The 12,982-nt window shown below is 39.7% G+C and overlaps 1 long non-coding RNA gene across 1 annotated transcript in view; it reads right to left on the bottom strand.

The window, feature by feature from the left end:
- Positions 1-12,982, bottom strand: part of LOC130014098 (uncharacterized) — a 154,614-nt gene that overhangs the window by 62,776 nt on the left and 78,856 nt on the right. The gene's annotated exons all lie outside the window — the stretch shown is intronic.

The following is a 12,982-nucleotide window of genomic DNA, read 5'->3' on the forward strand; positions in this document are numbered from 1 at the left end:
AGCAAAATGAAATGTTGTTCTAAAATGAATTACAGCTGTGACACACAATGACTCAGTAACGAAGTCGCATTATATTGTGAGGCAAAGTCGCTCATCGCGAAGTATAGAAATAAATGGCACACACTTGAAGGATGTGATTTGACTCGCACCGAAGTGCTATGTGCCGAAATGTGTACTGAAGTGGACCGAATTTGATTGAACGATTTTAATACATAACTGTGGAACTATATGGTTCGTTTGATTATTTGACCTGGATCACTTCAAAAAGGAGTTGAGTGCGGTGCGAAACCTCGGGGTGAATTGTGAAATGATATTAGTTCAAATGTAAAACACGATTACATGATGCAACACTGATTTCGTATCAACATGGCTGCTGTTATTGTGAAGTACTTTTATTTTAGAAACAATGCGACTTAACTATGGCGACATCGTAGCAAATATGTCTTACTCTGAACAATCTAACAATCTGTAGTGTACGGTTTGAATCGTACAGAAACAAAATATCAATTGATACATATTATTATTAATCAAGCTAATTTTTGAATCGGTCATAGTCTGTGCATATCTCGAGATATCGGGAAACGTCCTTCGGGGGTTGAAACTCGCCCATCTCGATTTTTCTCCTTGATCGTGATTTCCAAATTTGGCGAGTTTTCTAATCGTTTAGATAGCGAAAGTTATAAATTTTATTTCGTAGCTTCAATAATTATTTCAACTAATAATCTCTGAATATTCTGGGGAATATGCTACTTATTGAGACTTTTCGGGGGTTCACGGAAACTAACAAAATACGTTATTTATCAATTCCTCACGTGTATTTAAATAAAACATCAGTTCTATCCCCTCCTGTTTATTTAAATAAAACATCAGTTTCGCCAAGTAGAGTAGAAAACGTATGTCAACAATTGTAAGATCTTAATAGTTCAATGCACGTTCTTTAAAACGAATACATGAAATTGAGATAACAAATCCCTTCTGTCTGGAATGCAATCACGCCGTACCCAAATTTCGACAATAATCTTTACCAATTAGTCAAAATATCGCGGTTAGTTTTAATTGAGGAAGGTTGCTTGTTATCGTTTCAAATAATCGAACTTCCACAACCGAACATAGAGAATTAGGTGTAACTTGAATAACGTAACAATTAGCTTTCAAACTCCTAAATTCCGCAGATTTACTTAATTACGCCAGTTTGATATTTTTACACTGTTGGTCCACGCTGTCTTTATTTAGAAAACATTCTGTTGGCGAAGCGCGTTAAGCTCCTTTCAGATTAAACATGTTCCAAATTCGTAGCTTGTGTGGGCTATTTCAAGGGAAGTAATTCTTCCCTAAAATACAGTAATTGAATAAAGGCGATGAATCTGTTGTCAATATCAGTTGTTAGCCACAGTATTAGATTTGTTCTAAATGAAAACGTAACTATATTGGGCACAATCAGACAAATATCTTTCTCGGTAGTCATAAAACGGCGCTAACATCGACATCTTCAAGAAAGTTGATAGTTAAGCCATTATTACAAAAAAACGCACAAATTTACGATTCCCTTGGGTACAAAAGAAGATCTAAAACAAGAAATTTAGGGTCTTTGTCTGTGAAACTAATGATAATAAAATGGATTTCAGTATAAGAAATTCGAAAATACGGCTATGTATTCGCATCTATGCCACGTGTAATAACCAACTCTTAGACGATTTCTTTCCTTTTCCATTTTATTTTCTGGTTAGTAACAATGGTTACATTATGATTGCAACTACATGTGCTATTTTAATAGAAAGCGATTTTAACCAAAATAGTGACAATTAACCCACGTCATAGTCCAAATACGTAAGCTCAAGATTGTGAATTTGGGGGGCGAGGACAAATCGATTAAAATATCCACCATACTGTGCTTTGTGGTATCAATTTTGGTTTCATATTTAAATATCCGAATTATACTCACAGGCCCGTCTCACCCACGTGCAGTTTCTCATAAAGTAATTTTGTATATATATTGTTAAAGTCATATACTCAATAGACACGTGAGCCACACTGGGACGCAAAATTTGTTCAGGGTCGCCTCATGTTTGCATCCCATAAAACGCCACTAAATCTTAAATTTATAAATCGTTAAAAACACGTGTCTATTTATAGAAAATGAAGAAAATGCTTGATTTAATATTTACAAGGCATTGAAATGGTAACTGTTATTTTGTGATTAATAAAAAGTGCATGAAAGTATACAGTATTTTATGGCAAATAGCTAATAGCAAATCAAAGCTGTTGCATAACACCATGCCGGTTGCTAATGTAAACCATGAAAGCTACTGCATTTAATCATTCTCTTAAACGGAATTGTTGTTGATTTTTTTAAACTGCCTTTGTGTATTTATATAACTGCATGGATTTAAATTCATCCATTCAGTTACGACATTTCTAGAAAACGACCCAGTCTCGGTGATATATATTGATCGTAATTTTTGCCTGTAACAGAAATTTGTTATTTAATGAACGGATAGATTGCACTGGATGTAAAACTCTTTTGTTAAGTTTGTTGATTGTTTAAGCTTAAACAGTTATTGTTAAATCGTTTTCCCCAGAAATATTATGATGCTTCAGCACAATGTAGGGTAATCAGAATATAGTAGGTTATGGGTTGCTCAAATCCCTCCTGAGAGAGAGTATTAAGCAATATTTTTAAATGCCATTTGCACAATTTTGAGCGGCTATATGGGCGGAAGTCATCGACTCGCGACCGTTTCGAGTACTTCCGGTATTCCGCTCATGTATTAATGCTCCATCTTGCCGTTAATTGATCTGCATCTTGTTTATTGGCGTGATTAAAATGACAATAATTATACGTGGTATTTGATCTATACCGTGCTCTTGTAAACAAGAAATGTTGATAACTGTTATAATATGGTTGTTTTCTATTCTTGATCATTGAAATGTTTAGTGTACATAATATATCATACTATTGTACTTACGATTTTATTCATTATGATGCGTGGATGAAACGCTATAGTGTTCTATTGCGTGCTTATGTTGAAATTAAAGAGTTTATCTAATGTAAAATGTCTTGTTATTTATAAAGAGTTACATTTGACTACTGCACATTATCGCAGTGTCGAGGTAAAAGTACGTCATATGTCTGATACCTTGACGGTGTTACCCGGGTATTATGTAACAAATAATGAAAGGTTTCAGACAGATCAGGCGTAAGAGAACTTGAAAATTGTGAATCAAAAGCCTTGGTTTCTTAAATATCTATTGACTTGTATTGAGCGCCGTGTTTAAGGGCCTTGTTATGCTTGGCGAGTCGCTTACAAGTTGCATTTAGATAACTTCTTTGCACAACGACGTCGGGTATCAGACTTATGTTGAGAAATTTTGACATTGTGAAAATGGATATTGCAATCGCAGAAAATGTTATATAGTAAATACAGGATTTATTATAGAGATAGTGTAGCTGAGAACGTCATTATTATGCATGGTCTCCGTTTTAATGACATACCTGTCCACAAAATCGTCTTAAAGCTAAATCTATCACTAATCCTTGTGCCATGTTAGCTATACAAAAATGTTGATAATTGACAGATTTTGATATCTAGCCTAAAGCAATATGAACTTTTCCATCCATAAAAATATATTAATTTATTGAGTATGGATATCTGTAGCTGTGGTGAATAAAGATTAAGGGTTTATTCTACCTAGATAACAGCGTGGGTGTCAAATCTAATATGAGATGATGCTCAATTCATACAATGCATTTACGCTTCGGGTCGTATTTCCCAACGCTGATTCGAACAATAATCAGTATTGGGGGTGGGGGTAGAGAGAGAGAGAGAGAGAGAGCGAGCGAGAGGAGTGGGGTTTAACGTCCATTCGACACAAACTAGGTCATTTCGGGACTAACATATGGTTCAATTTTATTTCAATAATGCGCTTGCACGTAGGGGTTTTAACGGTGAGAGGAAACCGGAGGAACGCGGAAAACCCACGAGATTGGACACGTACAACCAAGGAATCGAAACTACACCAGTTGACTCAATTGCAGACCTTATGATACAACGCCCACGCGCTAACCATTCGTCCCCCCCCCACCAGTTAAATATCTTTAATCTGATAAACATTCAGCAGCCATTGTGTCTTAAAATAAAGGTGTGAAGACATGAGATAAAGCTAGTTTTCGATATCACATTGTGGAAGCAGACATTAAATACCAATCAGCAAGGTCAGCAACAACTGGGACATTGAACTGAAATACGCAGGACACAATTGCATAGAATACAATTACTGTGTATTACTGACCGACGTTTCGACTAGGTTTCTCTATTCTTTATCGAACAGTTGGGTGGCCGAATGGTCTTACGCGTGCACTTTAAATCAGGAGGTCTGCCATTGAGTCAAGTGGCGTGATTTCGATTCCCGCATCTACGTGACAAGGAGTAGGGTCCCCGTCCAAACTCGTGATGTTTCTAAGGGTCCTCCAGCTACTTCCAACTGCTAAAGAGTTATTATTGAAATAAAATTTAACAACATGTTAGTGCGTCTAGGGCTGAAAATATCAAATGTTGAGGTTACAGATAATCCTAGTTCAAAAACAATCCAAAATCATTGTATAATATCATTGTATAATTGCGCACCCAGAGCTGACCTTGACTTGAAACAAATTGTGCGCCTAGAGCTGATATTTCCAAAAGCAAAATCGTTAGGCAATTCAAATAAACTGAGTTCGGTTCGCATGGTAAGATAAATCACAAAAGAAGCACCTTTCCTTTTCTAGAAACTTGTTTAAATATCCAGATTTTGACTATAACCTGTGGTTACATCTTTCAAAAGACCAGAATGGGGGTTCGAATAACAATAATTTGTCTAATATGGATTTATGATGTGTTTAATTAAATGAAAGACAAGTCGACACATTCACAGTATTTTATAATTCAATTTCCACGGAAACATGGCCGAAGCTTTTATTGTCAGGTCGGCGAACATTAAATGATATAATAATGTACACTGTATACATAATTGTAGCTGTCTACGTATCTTGGATTCTGTACATCAGCTAGCTGAACTTGGATTGTACATATCGAAATTAGTAATGAGAGAAAATTGTAAAGACGGCCACCTACACCCACAGACGCCTGTAACGTGTGAAGTCTTTTACGTCCGTGTTCGTAAGCGAGATTATCAAATACCGGTCAAGTGGGTACAAGGCCTGAAAATTATTCTCAGCCCGTTTCGGTATTCAAATCCAACTCATTCTAGTTGAGAGATGATGCCGTCTTCATTAGCCCAGACGGAGCAGAACAATAGGACGTTAAACCCCATTTCATTTCATTTCCTAACCCCACGACTACCGCGCGATTACCGTGGCCTCCCAGATTTCTGAATGGAGAAAGAATTTCACCACATTTAACTAGGGGAATTAATTGGAATTTGTTTATGGTCATTGCCCCTTTTCCACCTTCTATCCACTAGCTATCGAGTGAATCTTACCAGATCGAAAATTTTGTTGATGATTTGAAACACACAGTGACTGTCGACTATAGGACATGACGATCGAACAAGATCCGCTATCTTTCAATTAAGCAAAGTGAAATGCCGTTCGATTGGAACGCGAATGTCGTTTGATTAATATCATTGGGAACTGTACTAGGAAGTTCATCATCATTTGCATTTTTCGGACAATACTAAATTTCACACTGATTAATCCACGCTAAAATGTATTAAATTTTAAATTTGAATACATTTTTTTTTTAAATCAAGAAAACAAAACCAAAATCCCAACGTTACATAATCTCCAGCTTGAATTCAATCCGATTTAAAAGATAACCATTTTTAGTCAAAAATCTTTTTTATATATTATATTAAATCAAATGATATAGGGATTTGTTAACAACGCGTCCAATCTTAAAGATACAGTGAATTCGATCACCAAGGACTTGTGTAAAATTTTCAGTGTTGTGAATAACTATGATGAACAAGCCGAATTCAAGAAGGAAGTCCATAAATCCAAATCGGATAACCGGTAGACATGAAACAAACTAAAATCGGTAAGAAAATCTCTTTCTATAAAATGTTGAAATGTAAAGAAAAGACCTCTAAATACAATAACCACAAAGGTTATACTCTCGGTCATAACCAGTACAACCGGTCTGAATATAGGATTTTTTCAGATCTGGGCCACAGCAAACCACGACGACCCGAAAACAATCGAAAGGGAGATTATCAACATAGCAGGAGACGGACACCCAGCGGATTACATTTTTTACTTCGACACTGTTTAAGGAGATCTTAAACCCTGTAATTATTTTTTTTTAATCATCGGTTTATTAGAGAATAAAACTGATATAAATGCTAATGAAAGGTTAAGTTTACATAATTGATTACGTAATTGATCTATGGACATTTATTTCATCTCATTACTGCTGTGTTGTACTATTGCCAAAACTATACGAGGACTACCAGGACCATACCAGGACTATGTAAATTAGTGTCATGTTATGTATTATATACTTAATATCCTTTTGTTGTACCTTACCTAATATTATTTATAATCCATTGCCATGCAAATTTATTATTCTACTCAAAGCCAATAAACCGCAATGCCTAATTCGTGAAATATTTTTGGTAAACGTTTTCTTGGGCTTTCCTATCTTATGGCACATAGGTGAAACTTGTGATGGGTCTCTTTTTGTGGAGTTCTGGGTTTGAACCCAATATCAGTTCTCGGTAATGAACTTTGTTCGTGCAAAAGGAACACTGGTCTTTTTTCACGATTTTAAGCAGTCCCATGTCACGCGTTTTGCACGTGCATTCCCTTCACTCTGACCCTTTAAATACATATCAAAATTGCAACATTCATCACTTCGGAAATATGCCACGCCTTACACAAGAAAACAGGAACAGAGCTATTGGCATGCTGGATCAGGGGGCTTCACAGGTAGCCGTCGCCAGACACTTTAATGTCCACCCATCGACCATTGCTCGCCTCAGACAGCACCTCCACGCCACTGGAAGAGTTGCCGATCGATCCCGACCTGGAGTACCACCTGTAACAATCGCTGCTCAAGATCGCCACATCCGACTACAGCATCTGCGCAACAGGTTCCAGTCAGCTACTGCTACTGCTAGGTTAACTGTTGGAACACGGCAACGTCAGATCAGCCCCCAAGCAGTCCGAAGGCACCTGGCTGCTCTTGGGTTACGCTGCCGTCGACCTTACCACGGTCAAATCCTTTTGCGTCGTCATCGACTTGCAATGGTCGAAAATCAGGGGTGTCTGCACAACACACCATGGCGAAATGTCATCTTCTCGGATAAATCCCGGTTCAACCTCAGTTTTCCTGATGGACGTCACCGTATCTACCGACTCGACATAAACGCGTTGCTCGTAACTGCGTGCTGGAAAGGGATCGTTTCGGGGGAGGTGGCGTCGTGGTTTTGGCCGCTATCAACGTCAATTTCCGGTCCCAGTTGGCGGTGGTCCAAGGCAATCTCAACGCTCAACATTATCTTGACGCCATCCTTCGTCCGGTATTGCTTCAATTGCTGGCTCAACATGGCGTCCGTCGACAAATGGTATTCCAGCATGACAACGTCCGACCCCATACTGCCAGGTTGACAAGAGACTTTCTGAACAATCATCATTCCCGTGTTATGGATTGGCCCGCTGTGTCTCCCGACATGAACCCGATCGAATACCTTTGGGATGAACTTGAACGACGGGTTCGAACTCAAGCCGTGCCACCACGAACTGTTGCAGAGTTGGCAAGGCACTCCAAAATCATTGACAAACAATCCCACAGCGTGTAGTGGGACATCTGTGCCAGTCAATGCCAAGGAGACTTCAGGCATGTGTAAGAGCTCAGGGTGGACATACCAGATTTTGACTTCAGCTGGCCCCTGCTTTGTTTCATGGTTCTCTGACGTTTCGGTTTTGTGCATTTCTAGTGAATTTTTTCATGAAATTATCCACAGATGCTTGTTATCTTGATTTTGTCAATTGTTATGTACATTTGATAAAAGTTGTTGCATACATATATATATGTATGGTAAAATTTAATTTTTTGTATACTTTATTAATATCTATCTGAAAACGCCTATAGAGGGCATACAGCTAGCTTATATGAGTAAATGTATACTATTCAAAAAAAGTAGGGGATATTTGATTTTGGGGGCATAATACTAAAATATGCAAATGACTACGAAAAAAGTCACTATAGAAACTAACAGAAGAAACATTTCCAGTTACATGTGACGCCCAAACGCACCAATAGCTACCGCATGGAATGCAGGTGATGCTTGGGATCATCATGGGGGTCCAACCCAAGATTTGCACGACTCTGACTTTGAATGTTACAGTCATTGTGGCATTGAATTCCAGGGTGGAAACATCAGTTTAATTGTTTTAGTGACCAGAAAACAAATTTTGATATGCGTCGGCTTACCCAAAATGAAAGGTTACGTGCCCTTGGCATGCTACAGATCGGCACAACACAGGCGGTTGTGGCGCGGACGATGAATGTTTCTCAGTCTGTCATAAGCAGGCTATGGTCCAGATACCGTGATACACAATCTGTACAGGACAGACCAGGTCGACAACTCAAGCCCAGGATCGATTTATCCGTACCTTGGCCTTGAGAAATCGTGTCATCACAGCAAATCAGATCAGCGCTCGTCTTCAAACAGACACTGGTGTGAGAGTGAGTGGCCAGACGATTCGGAATCGACTGCATAGGGGTCACCTTCGCGCCCGACGTCCTCGCGTGATCCCTTGTTTGAGAGATCATCACATTCAGGCAAGACGTCGTTGGTGTAGGGATCGTCAACACTGGGATAATCGACGCTGGAGCAATGTGATGTTTTCAGATGAGTCAAGGTTCACTGTTGATTTTTTGGACAGACGTAGGAGGGTGTGGCGTCGTCGAAACGAGCGCTTCCAAGACGTTAACGTCATCAGACATGATCGATTTGGGGGTGGTTCTGTTATGGTGTGGGGAGGCATCACTGTTGCTGGAAGAACGGCTTTACATGTTGTTGTAGGGCGTGTTACAGGCCAGTACTACCGGGACAACATCTTGGCAGTCCATGTTGTGCCGTTCGCACGACGTCATGGCCGCCGTGTCATTTTCCAGGATGACAACGCAAGATGTCACAGGGCCAGGATCGTTACAGGTTACCTCCAACAACAGAACATCACCACATTACCTTGGCCAGCACTGAGTCCCGACCTCTCCCCCATCGAGCATGTCTGGGACATGCTTGGACAGAGGTTACGTCAACGTCAACAACGTCCTGCCAATGTCCAAGAACTTGCTGCTGCGTTGCAACAGGAATGGGACAATCTGGACCAAAATGACCTTAGACGTCTCATTAGGAGTATGCCACGTCGGATCAATGCTTGTTTGGCAAACAGAGGAGGATTTACCCGTTACTGACTTGGTTGTGATGCTGTGGTAACTTTGCTGTTTGACCCCGGGTATCATATTACCCTTATAATGGTCAGTCTGTGCCTTACTTAGTCTAACGATCATTTGGAATAAATCGATGAATGTGAACTTCATTTCATTTTGTCATTTGTTTCTTCGTCAGTTTCATTAGGTGACTTTAATAACACTTAAAAATCAAATATCCCCTACTTTTTTTGAATAGTATATATCAGAATGAAGTAAAATGGTGAATGCTTTACCTGGACGTATTTTTTAATATATATACTCTTCAAAAAATGTAGGAGATATTGAAATGCAAATACCTATGCAGGTTGTCGTATGATAAATAGTCATGGACTCTTGAGATGCTTTGAGAGTATGTTCACAGATGAAGAACTTATCGCCCCAACAGAACCACAGAACCACGCAATAGCGCCATACTTTGTTGTCCGACCGCTTTGGTCACATCGTCTGCAGAGGATGTCAAATAGTGCAACAGTTGTAATTCCTCATATCTTTGTACATTAATAGAAATTTATTTTGACTGATATTCCGTATTGAGATTCAATGTCTGCATTGGGTGAGAGAGAGAGGGAGGGAGAGAGAGAGGGAGGGAGAGAAAGAGAGAGAGAGAGGGGGTTTAACGTCCACTCGACAAAAACTAACACATCGGCTCGGCAGTAACATCTGGTTCAATTGTATTTCAATAATTCGCTTTAGCGTAGAAGTCTTTAGCAGTGGGAGGAAACCGGAGGACATGGAGAGAAAAAACGAGGCTGGGCAGACGTCCCTACTCCTTGTCACGTACAAGCGGGGAATGGAAACCACACCACTTGACATTATGGCAGACCTTATGACCCAACGCACACGCGTTATCCATTCGGACATCCAATCCCCCAGTTTGCTAAGGATTCAGAATGAAAGCGACTTTAAGTAGGCGTAACATAACGTAACCATTATTACATTACGTCAGTGTTCCCTATTATACTCGTAGTACATGTAATTAGTTGATAAATTTACAAGGGAGATTGGGTTGATTAATCCAAGCACATGCATATTTAATACTGTTATTTTCTTATCGTTTGCTGGATGTTTTGATATAAACAATGATAGCTAAATGGCCTTTAAACAATCTTTTTAAAAAAGGGTATTTTCATTCTTATCATTTTAATAAACTCTCACCAATCAAAACAAAATTTCGATTTGTGTTCACATATGAATAATGCAAATGTTTTATCTTTTATCTCTTTTAAGAATATAAAAAAGAACACATATCGGTGTAAAAATTATAATCTTGCTTACCCTTTTCAAAAATAAACTAAATTATCGGGGGTTTTTTTATGGAAAGAAAGGTTGTGGTTTTGTTAAGTATGAAAGATAGTAAATGGTGGAAATTAATTTGTGGGTGTAAACACGCTGATAAAGAATATTTTGGTCAGTTTATAATTAGAGTATCAAAGTAGAAAAGTAAAACCGAACGAAAACACGAGTGAAATAGAATGCAAGTGGGTGTTTTAGCTAGAGTTTCTTAAGGATTTTAAAGTTTAAAATTAAGTGAATTGGGGTTTAACGACCTACATTAATAACTGCCCCAATCTGGGGTGGTTGGGTAGCGGGTAGTTCCCCAATGTGTGAGCGTAAAATCACATGGTCTGTCATTGAGTCAAGTGGCGTGATTTCGATTCCCCGCGTATATGTGACAAGGAATAGGGTCGCCTGTCCAACCTCTGGGTTTTCTCCAGGACCTCCGGTTTCCTCCCACTGCTAAAGACCCTTTAAGCGCAAGCGATTTATTGAACTAAAATTGACCCATAGTTAGTCCAGAAATGACCTAGTCTGTGTCGCGTGGACGTTAAACCTCTCTCTCTCTCTCTCTCTCTCTCTCTCTCTCCGCCCCCCCTCTCTCTCTCTCTCTCTCTCTGCCCTAATCGGCTTAATGAAGAGGGACATACCCATGCATTGGGTTATTAGGAAAATTTTGTCTTTTTGCAAGCTCTCCATCCTACATTACTGACTTCGAAAGACAAGACTGAAAAATACCGAGAAGGATTGGAACCGGAACCTTCTTGTTAGTGAATCTTCAGCATGATGTTTAAGAGGGCCACTGAGGAGATTGACGGCGAAGACGCTGTCTACATACGCACTATCCGTCACTGGCGTGATTCCGTCACCAATGTCGAAGTCCTGGGGCAGGCAAAAATCATCAACATAGAGGCCAAACTGTTATGTCTCAACTACGCGCGGCAGGCCATGTCTTCGGGATTGAAGACCACCGACTACCTAAGATCGCTCTGTATGGCGAGCTCTCCACCGGTTACCGAGACAGAGGTGCCGCGAAAAAGATATACAAAGACACTTCTAAAAAGGCGCTCGGCATCTGTTTGATTGAGCACCGCCCGCGGCGAGGACTGGCGACACCCGATCCACCAGGCTGTCTCCACATTTGAAGATTCTCACAGGGCCAGGTCTGAAGAATAAGATACAGAGGAGAAAGACCCGAGAAACACCAGCACCGAATCCAGACACGAACTTCACCTGCAGACGCTGTGGCCGGGGTTGCCTGTCCCGAATTGGGCTTGTCATCCATGTCCGTGCATGCAGCCGACGTGGACCATTCTCTTGATCAACTTTCGTTCACGAAGCAAGGCCATGATGGAGAAAGTTTATCGGGAATTTCCGGGGTGATTTCTCCTTGTCAGTGGCGTGCACGTAAAAAGGGATAGAAAATACTTTCTGGCCATGCATTACACGATAACACGTATTTTAACTTTTAAATACCCCCCCCCCCACACACACACACACACACACACAAACCTTCCTTCAATAATCGATGTTCAGTTCGATCCAAATATGATCTGTTTTCAAGGTACGTAAATGTGAATTTATACTTTCCAGTAGTAAATAACAAAACATCAGGAATTTCTTACTAAGACGAGTATTTTTACCCCCCCCCCCCCCCACCCGAACACTCTCCACTAATTTAATATTGTTTAGCGTAGCCCAACTTTAATACTCTTTTCCAGTTACGTAAATTTTAGTGTGCCAGAATATAATTTACATTTTTGAAAAGGTAAATGAACTTTCTTTTCAGTGGTATTCAGTGTTTTATCTGGAATTTCGTAGTATGGCCCTTATTTGGACATTTAAGACCCCTATCCCCCCCCCCCCAAAAAAAATACAATTTAGATCGTCGGAACTCTATTTAGTGTGTGTGTGTGTGGGGGGGGGGGGGTATCTGACTGTCCAAATACGGGTCTTAATACAAAGTTTTACCTTTATATTAAAATGCAATTAAATTAAACAAAAATACCCCAGTCGTTATATACAGGGTCGACCAAGTGGAAACCGGCATAGATAAATGAGAAGGGCAGGGTGGAAGGTTAGAAGGTGAGGGTCTGCCCACCGCGTAAAAAATCAATTTGCGCTTTTGTATCCATCAGAGTAATAATATACAAAGGCATCTAAATCAATAAAGTACAAATCGATGAAAGAACAAATTAGTCTTTTGCGGTGAATTTTTGACGATTCATCCACATAAGAATATCAGTAACATGACCTTCCAAAACAAT

This window comes from Patella vulgata, chromosome 8, assembly GCF_932274485.2.
Source record: "Patella vulgata chromosome 8, xgPatVulg1.2, whole genome shotgun sequence".
Lineage (NCBI taxonomy): Eukaryota > Metazoa > Mollusca > Gastropoda > Patellidae > Patella > Patella vulgata.